Here is a 12,159-nt window from a genome sequence, read left to right as displayed (position 1 = left end):
GCATAGTATACCAAAGGCAGACTACTAATTTGTACACACTGATCTATGCACTTTGTTTTTTTTTTTTGGGGGGGGGGAGAAGCACATTATATCACACAAAACAACAGATACAGTAATTGGCTTTATTACTTTGTACAACATAGTCTCACCTTCTTTCTCCAGTGTGAAATGAAATGAAAGACAGGAATATTAAATCAGTCGCATTTTTTTCTCTTATCAGTTCTTAAGCTTCAAAAAACATACCCAATTTTCAGCTGCTCACTCCTTCCAAATAATTTAATTTGGGGAAAGTGGAACAGCTCAAAAATCAGAAATGGAAGATTTGGAAGAAAGAGTTTTTTTTTTCTTAAGGGGAAAAAAATACAACCTTAAAATTTGTGCCATGATACATAAAATTTTAAGAATTGCCTTAGTATAATGTGCAGGCATATCAGGGTTAACTGGAATGGTGGATCAGTGGACCAGGAGATATCTGGACTTAGATCCAGACTGCCTGCTGCTGTGGAATTGACATTGGAGAGTTGGCTGTGGCTACTGATGGGAGGATCTCTAAGAGGGCAGGTGGAACAGGAGTCCACAAAGTAGTTATTAGATAACTGGTGGGAGGCCAGTTTGCCTCACAGAATTCCAAACAGGTGGGTATAAATACAGCTGGAAGAAACAATATTTAGACATTCAGTAGGCAGACAATGTTAGTGGCATGTGCCAATAGACACCAGTTCCTTACTTGGGTACTAGGCATATGTCATGACTAAGACTCCTTATTTTATTTATTTTTTTAGGGTCTTTGAGAAGAAAATGGCACCTCAGGCCAAAAGTGGCTGAGCAGAAAACTAAGTGGGTCTGCTGCCATTCTGTATTAAAGAGAGAGAGAGTTGGAATGTGTGAAAGCTATCAGTTAACATGGATAGAATGCCTAGCAGATGACCACTTTTGAAACTTTTCATGGACATATATTTTTGGTATACACTGTGATAATTTGATGCATTCATGTTATATGCAAAGATCAAATAGGTTAATTAGCATTTCCCTCTCATGAAACATTTACCATTTCTTTGTGTTGTGAATCTTTAAAATATGGGTTATCAGGAATCTTACATTCCTTTAAAATGTATGTAATGATTTTTTCTTAACTAGAGTTTTGCTATTGTTCTAGGAATTATATAAAATTTATTTTCTTTCTGACTCTTATATTAATGCAATATCACAGGTAAAGCAAGGATAGAGAATAAAGGGCATCTCCTAACAGAATGATATCCCTGAAGTCTGAATAATCCAGCTACCAAAATTCCAGTGGAAGATAGCAATGTCAGTAGAAAGAAGCTTGACAGAAAAGAGAGGAAATGTTCTAATTGAATTTGGTGCCAAGCACAGGTTTATATTTCCTTTGTAAGAAAATTATGAAGGCATAACACATTGCAGTGTGAATTTTGATGTTATCTCTTTGTATCCACAACTGATAAGGTTAATAAAGTTGGTGATGTTCAGAACACACATACACAAACACATAATTACATGCATACATTTTTTTCTATTTTAACAGTATATCTTAAGCACTGTCTCACATCATTAAATGTATTTTTCAAATGCATCATTTTATTCTGACAGAATAATATTCCATCATGTGGCAGCATGGTTATTTATATAAACAATCCCTTCTCATTGCCCATTTTTTTCAAGAGTTGCTATAATAAATAGCTATGCAATGTTATTACACCCTCAGTATAAATCTTTGACCACATTTCCATTTCCCAGCATGGAGGTTACTGAATCATAAATATGGACCCCTTTAATATCACCATATATTTATATTGTTATAGATTGTCCATTTTCTTTCCAAAAAGGTTATGCCAGTTGGCACTTCCACCACTAGAGAATGATGACACCTAGATGATAGTGAATTTCTAATGTGACTTAAGGGAAACAGGATGCTTGGGCTAGTCAGCAATGGAGTAACTGAATATTTAGGCTGAAAATATTTCACTTATGAGCTTAAGACCTTGGCCCAAGTTTTCAGCTGGGGCATTGCTAAGGAAGTTCCTGTTACCACACACTAACTTTCCCAGATGAGACATAAGCTGAAACAGGATCAGAGCAACTGTATCTCAGAAAGTACCATATTTTGGAAGAATTCTGATTTTTCTCTTTTACATTCCCAATGGTAGTCTAAATGTACACATTTCTTACAGAAAGTCTATTATGAAAATCTTTACCGTTTTCACTAATGCATTGCAAAAGGAGGAAAACATGGGTTATCAGGTAATATCTACAAGGTACCTCTTCCTTGCCATGAGGTGGAAAACAAAAGCAATTTGAAAAATCACCAAGTGCAAAGAGGTCCCCACTTAAAGAAATTCACATGAATATCAAATCATATCAATTTTCCCAGGGACCTAAGGAGTGTGAGGGACACATAAGACATTTGAACAGCAATATTAACTCCAGTCCTGGCTGTACCCTATTCCAGCTGCATGACCTTGGACAAACAGCCTATCTTGAAGACACAGACCTCTCTCATTATAGTAACTTATTAATATCCTGTGTAAATTATGTTTAATAAAGCTATTCTAGCCAGGCAGGGTGGCACATACTTATAATTCCAGAGACTAGGGAAGTTTGGGCAGGAGGATTCCAAATTCAAGGCCAGTTTCAGCAACTTAGTGAGACCCTGTCTCAAAATAGAAAATGAAAAGGGCTGTAGAAGTACCTCAGTGGTAAAGTGACCTGGGTTCAATTCCTAGTACTGAAAACAAGAATAACAAAACATATGACAAAGAAGAAGAAATCTGTGTTCCAAAATATGCTATGTACATTAAGATGTGTCTTCCAATATCACTAATTAAATAATTGTCTGGATATTAATCTGAATTGTTGGTTCACTTGACGTGGAGGCAGATTTTTTGGCTACATGTTTCCTTATAGGTGGGGGGTTAGCAGTCTCAGAGGCAGATCTCTTATCAAGTAATTAGCATTTTACTTCCCTAAAAGGTTGTTGAATCTGGGTCAGGGCAGTTTAGGGAAACCTGTCTATTTCAGTTAAGAGGTACTGCTTGGGTCTAGTCTCTTTAAGGCTGCACAAACCTTATGAAGAGCAATTCATCTCAGGGATCAACTTAATTAGGCACACAGCTTAGAGTAAGGTTAGCAACCTCCAGGGTTACCAGGGAGCAGGTAGAGTAGGGACATAATGTGAGTTCAGCAAATTAGCAGGGGTCCTCTGGTTAATAAAGGCATTTAAATTCAATTTGTTTTATAAACACAGTCCTAGCCAAACAGCACACATCATCCAGCAGTCAGACCAAGGACCCACTTTTAATTCCTGATCTGAGTGCAGCTGTGGATGCACTGTGATGATCTTGCGCTGACTCTACCTGTCCTCTAATTTGAAGACTTCTATAGCTTTGGAGATAAATCTTTACGAGAAACTATGTCTAAATGGCTCCCTTCAACTCTTACTAGCAGGATAGGATAGGAATTGCTTTAATTTTTGTGGCAACAGAGACAAGCAGATACAAACACTTTTCAAACAAGAATAAAGCTTCTAATGAGGCTCAGCAATTATAAAAGGTCCCTGGGGGCTTTGTCTTTTTTGAGTCTCATATTAGCTGTAGATGAATATTATTATATTTGTAGAAAAGGAAACTATTAATGTGATAAAGATAGCATTTTTAAGCCAAGACTAACTCCAAGTTTTCTACTCCCTCTAAATTAACATGCTATAAATCATCTATTTATGTGGGATGTAGTTCTCAAATATATTTAGATTTAGTTTGTGGTTTCAATTGAAACTATTAAGGCAGTGTTCTATGCAACAAAAATGTTTTAATTCTGTTGTTTGAAATCAAATACCATTTTCTGCATTGTTTTGAACAGCTCTAGTTCAGTTAAATCTTATTGGAAATAAAAAAAAAAAATAATTGGAAGACAAAGAAGGTTAAGATACTGGGGGCATGGATTAGAAATGATGGTAGAATGTGATGGACATTATTATCCAAAATATGTGTATGAAGACACAATTGGTGTGAGTGAATATATACTTCATATACAACCAGAGATATGAAAAATTGTGCTCTATATGTGTAATAGGAATTGTAATGCATTCCACTGTCATATATAAATAAAAATAATTTAAAAAAATAAGATATTTGAGCCTTGTGCTGGGTATGGTGGTGCATGCCCATAATCCCAGGAACTATGGAGGTTGAGGCAGGAGGATCACGAGTTCAAATCCAGCCCCAGCAAAAGTGAGGTGCTAAGCAACTCAGTGAGACCATCTCTTAATAAAATACAAAATAGGGATGGGAATGTGGCTCAGTGGTCAAGTGCCCTTGAGTTCAATCCCCTGTACAAAAAAAAAGATAATCTGAGTCTTAACACAAAGTTAAACAGTTCAGGAGTCATCTGAATTTCTAATATTTTACCATAATCTATGACTATCCAAATAAGAGAGGTTCTATTTGCTGGATCATCTACAACTCAAAAATGAATTATATAAGATATAATCAGGACAATACCATGTTCACATTAGTGCCAGCCTATTTAACCAAAGATCACCATGAGGAAATATAGAACTAAGTTCCTCGTGTGAATGGCAAACATACCTGTGGAAAATCTCTTATTGATTAGGGAACAGTGATCACCTGTTATCTACGACCTTGGCACAACCTTTCATACAAATCACCCAGAATGTAGCTTTTGATTAGCTTTGAAATTGGGACAATTTATTAATTTAGAATTGTCTGTTTTGCCAAAGTTTTTAAATTACAGCCAGTGTTAATAGTAATCACACAACCAAAAACATAGATGTATTATTCACCACAAGGTTATTCCTCAGACTCCAAAATAAAATCCAAATGGATCCCTCTTATCTATTTGCCAGATCTGTCTTCTAGCAATTGTTTCCCATCTATTCAAATCATTACTCAAATACCACTAATAGTTCCCTTGTCCTTATCACATCAACACTGGAAATCTCTACCTGGCTTAAGATTCACCTTGACTGCACTTTATCTACTTAACTTTAGAGCCTACTATGTCTTAAAATGGCTGGTCACATTGCTAAGCATCCCTAAGACTTTGCGTTCTTCCCCCAACCTGGGATTCACTATGTTCTCTGATTATACAAATCTGAAAACAAACTCACTTAATAGAGAAAACCCACCTCTGACTATGCAGACCTAGTTTGCACAGAATAAAATAGTGACGAAAAAAAAATTGTTGAACTCCTTTATGTTCATAGACCTAACAAATGGCAATGGTAAGGGAGGAATCTAGGAACACAGAGCCCCCAAATCCCTTCCTCTGCCTTTGCCTTGTTTTTCAATTAGTTCTGTCTTTGAAAAAGTCAGTCGAATTATAGTCAGTGAAAGCCACATAAGACTTTCTATCCAAAATGTGTCATTGAAGAACTATATATAAAAAGGCAAGGCAAAAATTGAGTCTGAAATCCCATTAACAGGGACATAATGAACACATGCTTAAAACCTCAAACTGAAGCACCAACTTTCAAACTTAAAAAAAAAATGTAAAAAGCCTTATAAAATTTACAGGAAAAAAAAAACATACACTTTTCTGAAGAACTATACCTCAGGGAAAATTTTCATTTACAGGGAAACTGTTTATTAAATGCATTCCTTGTCATATTTTGCAGATGATAATACCTTTCACTTCCATCAAATTCTCAGCATAGCAGCCACAGGAATGTCATCTGAACAGACAAGGAAGAAGCTAGGGTATGTTGGCATCTAATTTAATTTTATTCCTTTGCCAGTTAAATTTTGCATCCTTTCCCCCCCATAGATAACTGCTCACTATCTTGTTTGGTAGCATCATAGAAGCTTTTCACGGATTGTAAAATTCACATTTCAGTCAAGTGAAAAGAACTTATCTGTGATTTTTAAAATTGAGTAATGGTAAAATTCAAACAGATGTCTATGGCTCATATTAGAACATTCCAATTCTTGTAACTGCAAGAGTTATGTTTATCCTAGGTCCTAAAAGTCAGAGAGGGAAAAAACAATCTATGTATTCTTTTCAAAGACAGAAGAAAAAAGAACACCCAGGATAGTTGGTATGGCATGGCCATTCTGCCAATCATGGGACCTAGGACAAGTGGCTTCACCTCCCTGGCCTGTTTCCACATCTTCACAGTGGACTTAGGATGAACTAGATATATGAGACACTTCCTTTTGTGAGCATCTTATAATAATAAGACACAGTTGTAAGCAACACCCTTTCAGATGTCCATGAGTGCCTCTCTCTCACTTGCTTCTAAATTTCTGGATAACAGATGAATTTGGTACATTTCCAGCAGGAATTGTTTTCCATAATCGAATAAATTTCATAAATGTCTTCTTTTTATATGCCATGCTTGCTCTGGCCAGTGTCATGACTAGGCTAACCACTCCCATGATTGTGTCAATGACTTTGGCCAACTTTCATCATGATAGAAAGAGCCCATGCTGAAGAGAGTCGGTCTCCATTTTGAAGGGACACAGAATTCCAAAGAATGTCCCTTGGGAATACTACTTTACAGGTGTAGTGTTGTCCTCCATCTATTGTGACAAAACCTACAATGCCTTTCAAGAACACATGCCAAGAAAAGCCCCCAAAAGTACATGATGATATTAATAGTGGTTGTCATCACATGTTGACACTATATTAGACATTATTAGGTTTATAATGATTTATTTAAATTTAATGGAAAAAAAACACTCCATAAATTACTTTAAATATAAAAAATATGAAGCACTTTATTTTTATCTTGTTTTCATTGACTCTGGGAGATATTTTGCTATTTGAAGCCATTATGTCTCTGCTTCAGGTGAATTGCTTATTGTTTTGGTTTCAAGGCAAGGTCAAATTGATTTATGGAAGCCATTTTGAGATTTTATTTTTAAATCTTTTCAAACCTCCAAAGTAGCAAAATTATCACTGACATGGGCGTTACTAATGAAATTATAAATGCACAGTCTGTTTTAGAGACTTCTTACATTTCTACAATTTCTGTGCTATCCTCCAGGATCTTTCCCTAGTGTCTTTCTCCAAGTAGAGTCAAAGACAAAGGTAACTCCAGGCTGCTCAAGGTAGTACTGTGATAAAGCTTGGTCTCCCAGACCATTTGTTCTGGGTTGGTCTTCACTGAGTAACAGGAATAACTGCCTCTGGTCCTGGGACTTTAAAATCTGCACATAAGTGGAAGGTAAAGCACACTTATCTTGGTGCTGCTTCCTAATTTCCAGGTTTTGTCACTAATGATGCATGCTCTTTTCTTTCTGTTCCAGCTCACAAGTATCTTAACAGATACACATATATTTTAAATTAACAGTGTTTTTCCAGTCTGGCCAATATAGAAGCAGCATTAAGTCATGCTGGAAAATATCCAAGCAGCAATTGCAAGAATTGGGTCCTGAGGCTGACAGTGGTCTGGTATGGATCCCAGATGAGGTCTTTTTACTAACTCATTTACAACCAGGATTAAATTGCCCCCACCCCCTTGTTTAAGATGAAATTTTTAAAAATGTGAAATGAGAACAGAGACTAACTGATTACAGTATCCTTCATATCAAACTGCCTATGATTATGATTTCCTAATGCTTGAAAAAGCTTGAAATAGCTAATCAAAATTTAATCTAAATATATAAATGCAAAAATATTCAATTCCAGTGAACTGTTGCACAAATCCTGCCCTCTTATGCTTTTCCCTTTAGACCTTCTGAGCATAAAGCTTATTCTATGATTCAGCACCATAAGCTGAATATCTCTGACAATCAAGGTACAAACATCTACACCACATAATGTATGCTAAATGTACTAATTGAGTTTTCTTCTTTAAATTAACAGTCCACTCCATCTACCACATTAGCATGTATCACATAGATAGTAACCATGTTTACAGCCTGAACCAAACATAATTGTATTTATTGCCCATGTAATAGCCTCATCTTTATAACATCTAACAGTATATTACATGATAATGATTGCTACAGAATATGTATTACCCTTCTCCACTGAAATACATAAATGAACAGATATGTAATGTGATCCTATAATATGTTTTGAACATCAAATTTCCTATACATTCATCTCTGAAATTTTTTTTCTCATAATGTAATATAATTTGACAATCAAAGCAGAAAACTCTATTCCTGACAGTCCAAAACAATAAGAAGCTTCTTCAGGGCTGCTTCCCTTTTGGAGGGATGCCAATCTCAGAGCCCCACCCAGGACAACTGTGCTTGTACAGAGCTCCTTCTGTTTCCCTAATCACCACATTGCACTTGCCATTTTATGAGTGATGTGTCTGATGACTGGAGATAAAGATCTCAGTATAGGAACTTTATTAAAAAGTGTACTTGGAAATAATACTTACTCATGCTATGGGAACAATCAGAACTTTGCAGAGGTAAAAAAATCATGGACCAAAATGGATCATTCAATTAAGACAATATAGAAATACTAGAAAAATATATAAGAAAATCATCATGACCTCGATGATTTACTTATATATTTGCAATTAAGAAAACAGATTGACTTCATCATGAATAAGATATAAATCATAAACTATAGTATGGGAGACAACATTGGTACATTGTATATCTAATGAAAGACTTGTATGAATAATACACACAGAACTCAACAGTGTTGTGACTGAACGATAAAAATAGGCCAATTAAAAATGAACAAAATCTTTGAATAGATATTTCTCCATAGAATATGTATAGTTGGCCAGCAAACGCATACAAATGTGCTCAGTATCACTGTTGTTAGGGAAATAAAACAGTGGGATACCATTTCATATCCACTGGAAAAGCCAGAATCAAAACCAAAAATGCTAGCAAGCATTAGGAAGGATCTGGAAAAATCTGAACCTTCATATTTGCTGCCAAGTGGGAAAATGGTACGGCTCCTTTGGAATATAGTTCCACAATCCTTCAAAATATTAAACAAAAGCTACTGTGTGACTCAGCAAGTCTGTTTCTGGGCACATACAGAAGAGAATTAAAAATTACATACTCACACAGAAACTTACACACAAGTGTTAAAAATCATTGTTACTTACAGTACCCAAGAGGAAACAACCTAAATGCCCATGGATTGAGATAAAGATAAACTAACTGTGGTATATCCATACAATGGGATGTCACTCAACAATAAAAGAAATGTGGAGAAAACTTGAAATCACGCTGAATGAAAGAAGCCAGAAGCTATATTGAATATATAAGTCCATATGTATCAATTGTTCAGAACAAGCAAATCCAGAGACAAAAAGTACTAGATTATTGGTTGTTAGGAGATGGGGATAGAGATAAATGGGTAACTACAAATGGGTAGTAAGAATTTCTATGGGGAGAGTGATAATGATGTTCTGGAATTAGATAGTGGTATTATTTGCATAACTTTGTGACTCCACTAAAAATCATTAAGTTTTATAGTTTAAAGGGGTATGTTTTATGTTCTCTGAATTATTTATCAAAGTATGCATGAGTACACATCACACTTTATCTCATAAAGATATACAATTTTATCATTAAAAATAAATCCCAGTGGGCTTATTGCAAAGTAAAACAAAACCAAAATAAAATAAAATAAAAAATCAGCATAGGAAGCAACTGATGTTTAATGAAGTTGCTCTACAGAAGGAACTGCTCTGAGATGTGATAAGTATGCTGAATGACCTCCAGATGAGGCATTTTCTGGAGAGGATTCACCTGGGATCTGCCAGTTGTCAGCAGTCATCTCTCCCAGGATCTGTGTCCCTTAGTGCTAATCGTGAGAACAGGCGTTGATGATGTACTAATATTTATTACTTAACATATATCTCCCTCCCTACTCTTTCATCTCAGTAAGCTCAAGACCCAGATATGACATGCCCACCATCATTTTCCTGTCTTGAGAAATGCATTAAATGAACCAATGATGTTTCCTTGGTTTGTTTTCACTTCAGAATCCCATATCCTAGTCTCCAAAGCCTACCCTTGCTTCGTCCTGAGATTTTCCTAAATCATAAGAGCCTCTATCTTACTTCCAAAGCAGCCAGACTCTATGTTCACTTTCTCATTGCAGTAATTTTTACATCCCCGAACCCACCCATTCTATAGGAACTAGAGAAATTCCACTTGTATTTGTCCTCTGTCCACAGTTGGGTTTGTCGTAAGGCTGGTATTGCCATTCTTGGCTTCCTAGGAGATAAACTGGAGTGACAGCTTATTGTGTAAATATGTATGGAAGAGGAAGCATAGAAAGCATACCCAGAAAAAATCACTATGGCAAAGAGGAGAGAGAAGGAAAGTAAAAGGGGAATTCACAGTGAAGTCAACATGTGTTCCAGGTACATTAGGCATTTGAATTTGCCATCTAGTCTGTTAGCCCCAATGTATAACTGAGAGTACAGGTCCAACTAAGTGGTTTATTAAACTTCATACAATTACTATGAAGCCCAGGAACTCAGAATGAGAGAAAAAAATCTTGGTAGTCAAGCTGGGCTGAGGCTTGCAAGGAAATAGGTTACCAGAAAGGATTATGACTTAGTTGCAGTTGTCTGGTTTCGCTGTTGCCCAGAGTCCTAAATAAGCTAACATAACTAGGTCATTTTAGTCATGGTAGCTAGAACTGACCTGTACAAGGTCTAGCTGGGCTTGGTGACCAGATCTGCAAAATGCTTACTGACACACCACATCCCATGCTGTGTTCCATCTTGGACCCCTATCCTCCTATGTAGAGTGTGTGCCTCCCATGTCTAAGGTTGTATAGCCTAGGCTCCACCTTAGCCTGACACAGGTCATCTCCAGACATCTCACCTGCTCTCATCCTACAAACTAGCTATGTAGGGCAAGTTCTGACTCCACCGCAGATCCTCTGAGGAGAAAGTGAGGTACAGGCCTGATTATAGTAGCACCAGGATACATTTTTCTCTTTCTAGTTCTAGGATATGAACCTAGGCTCATGCCTCCATCCCTGATGTGCAGCTGTTAGGGAGCTGCTGACACTGAGACTAATTTTTTCATCCATCAATTCAAGCTTTCCATGTTCCTGATCTCAGGAGATCCCCACCTTAAATGTTCTTGGGCACCTACTCTGCTCAGCTTCCAGGAGCTGCCATGGATGCTCAGTTACTTTGGATTCAGATTTCCGGACACTGGTGCTGAAGTATTATCTTATATAATTCCCAAGGAAAGTGTTCCTGCTTTATGCTCTTCTGGGCACATTTCCATTGTTGTCCCGACTACGCCCATCTATACTAATCAGTTCTGTTGCTTTTCAGAGAAACCAAAACCCTGTTTGGGTCCTGCAGGTCTCCACTGACTCACATGTGTGCAGGGAAATCAAAGAACAAGCCGGCCATAGCTACGGTTCTGGAATTTAGATCTGCCTTTTGCAAGCCTATCTGGCGAGGAAGGGGGAAAAAAAGGAAGCGATCTTTTTATAACATTTCAGAAGAAATATTGTTTAGATCAAAAAGGGAAGCAGAGGGACCTATTATACCTTGACTATCAGCCTTTTCATGTATTGTCATATTTTAGACTCACAATGAGTGTTAAGTTGGTATCATCTCCACCTTTGAATGGGAAAACAGGGAAATAAATAACTTGTCTAGTTCTCTGCAGATATTAAATACAATATTGCAATTCTCACCTGAGACTCTTAGACTATCAGATTTTCATTCTGTACACACATCAGGGCTAGCTTTCCAAATAGGCTTACATATAAGCATCACTTGTTATACTAAGTGTAAAAGAATATTTCCACCAAACTGATTCAGCTCAGGAAGTCTTTGAAAGGGCCTAGGATTTTGTAATTCTTTTCAAGTTGAATTTCGGTACCATTTTACTCAACTACACCGTGCTGGTGTCCCTTGCCTTCCAGGTGACAGAGCTTCCTAAGTCAGGCATCAACTCTAAATTTTGAAAGCAGAGGTGAAGTGATACTGGAAACAGATTAGAGGAGGTAGTGGGGACAAGAAATCAGCAACACAGAGACTGCTTCCAAGAATATTTCTGATATGCAATTAAGAGGGAATGAAGTCTTGAACTTAAAGAAGAGGAGTGGGACAAAAAATGTGAGGGAGAATGATACTATGGAGCAGATGGAGAATACCCATAGAACATATAGGGTTGTTGCGCTGTGTTTGCATCATAACCTCTGGAATGTGGGTTCCCT

General features: G+C 36.9%; 1 protein-coding gene across 4 annotated transcripts in view; it reads right to left on the bottom strand.

Moving 5' to 3' along the window:
- The window catches only part of Nrg3 (neuregulin 3), a 1,062,638-nt gene that overhangs the window by 157,287 nt on the left and 893,192 nt on the right, over positions 1–12,159 (bottom strand). The window lies entirely within an intron of this gene.

The sequence above is a fragment of the Marmota monax genome, unplaced genomic scaffold (genome assembly GCF_021218885.2).
Source record: "Marmota monax isolate L192 unplaced genomic scaffold, Marmota_monax_Labrador192_F-V1.1 WCK01_AAM20220418_F8-fsc00004, whole genome shotgun sequence".
Taxonomy (NCBI): domain Eukaryota; kingdom Metazoa; phylum Chordata; class Mammalia; order Rodentia; family Sciuridae; genus Marmota; species Marmota monax.
This window is presented reverse-complemented; position numbering and strand designations above follow the sequence as displayed.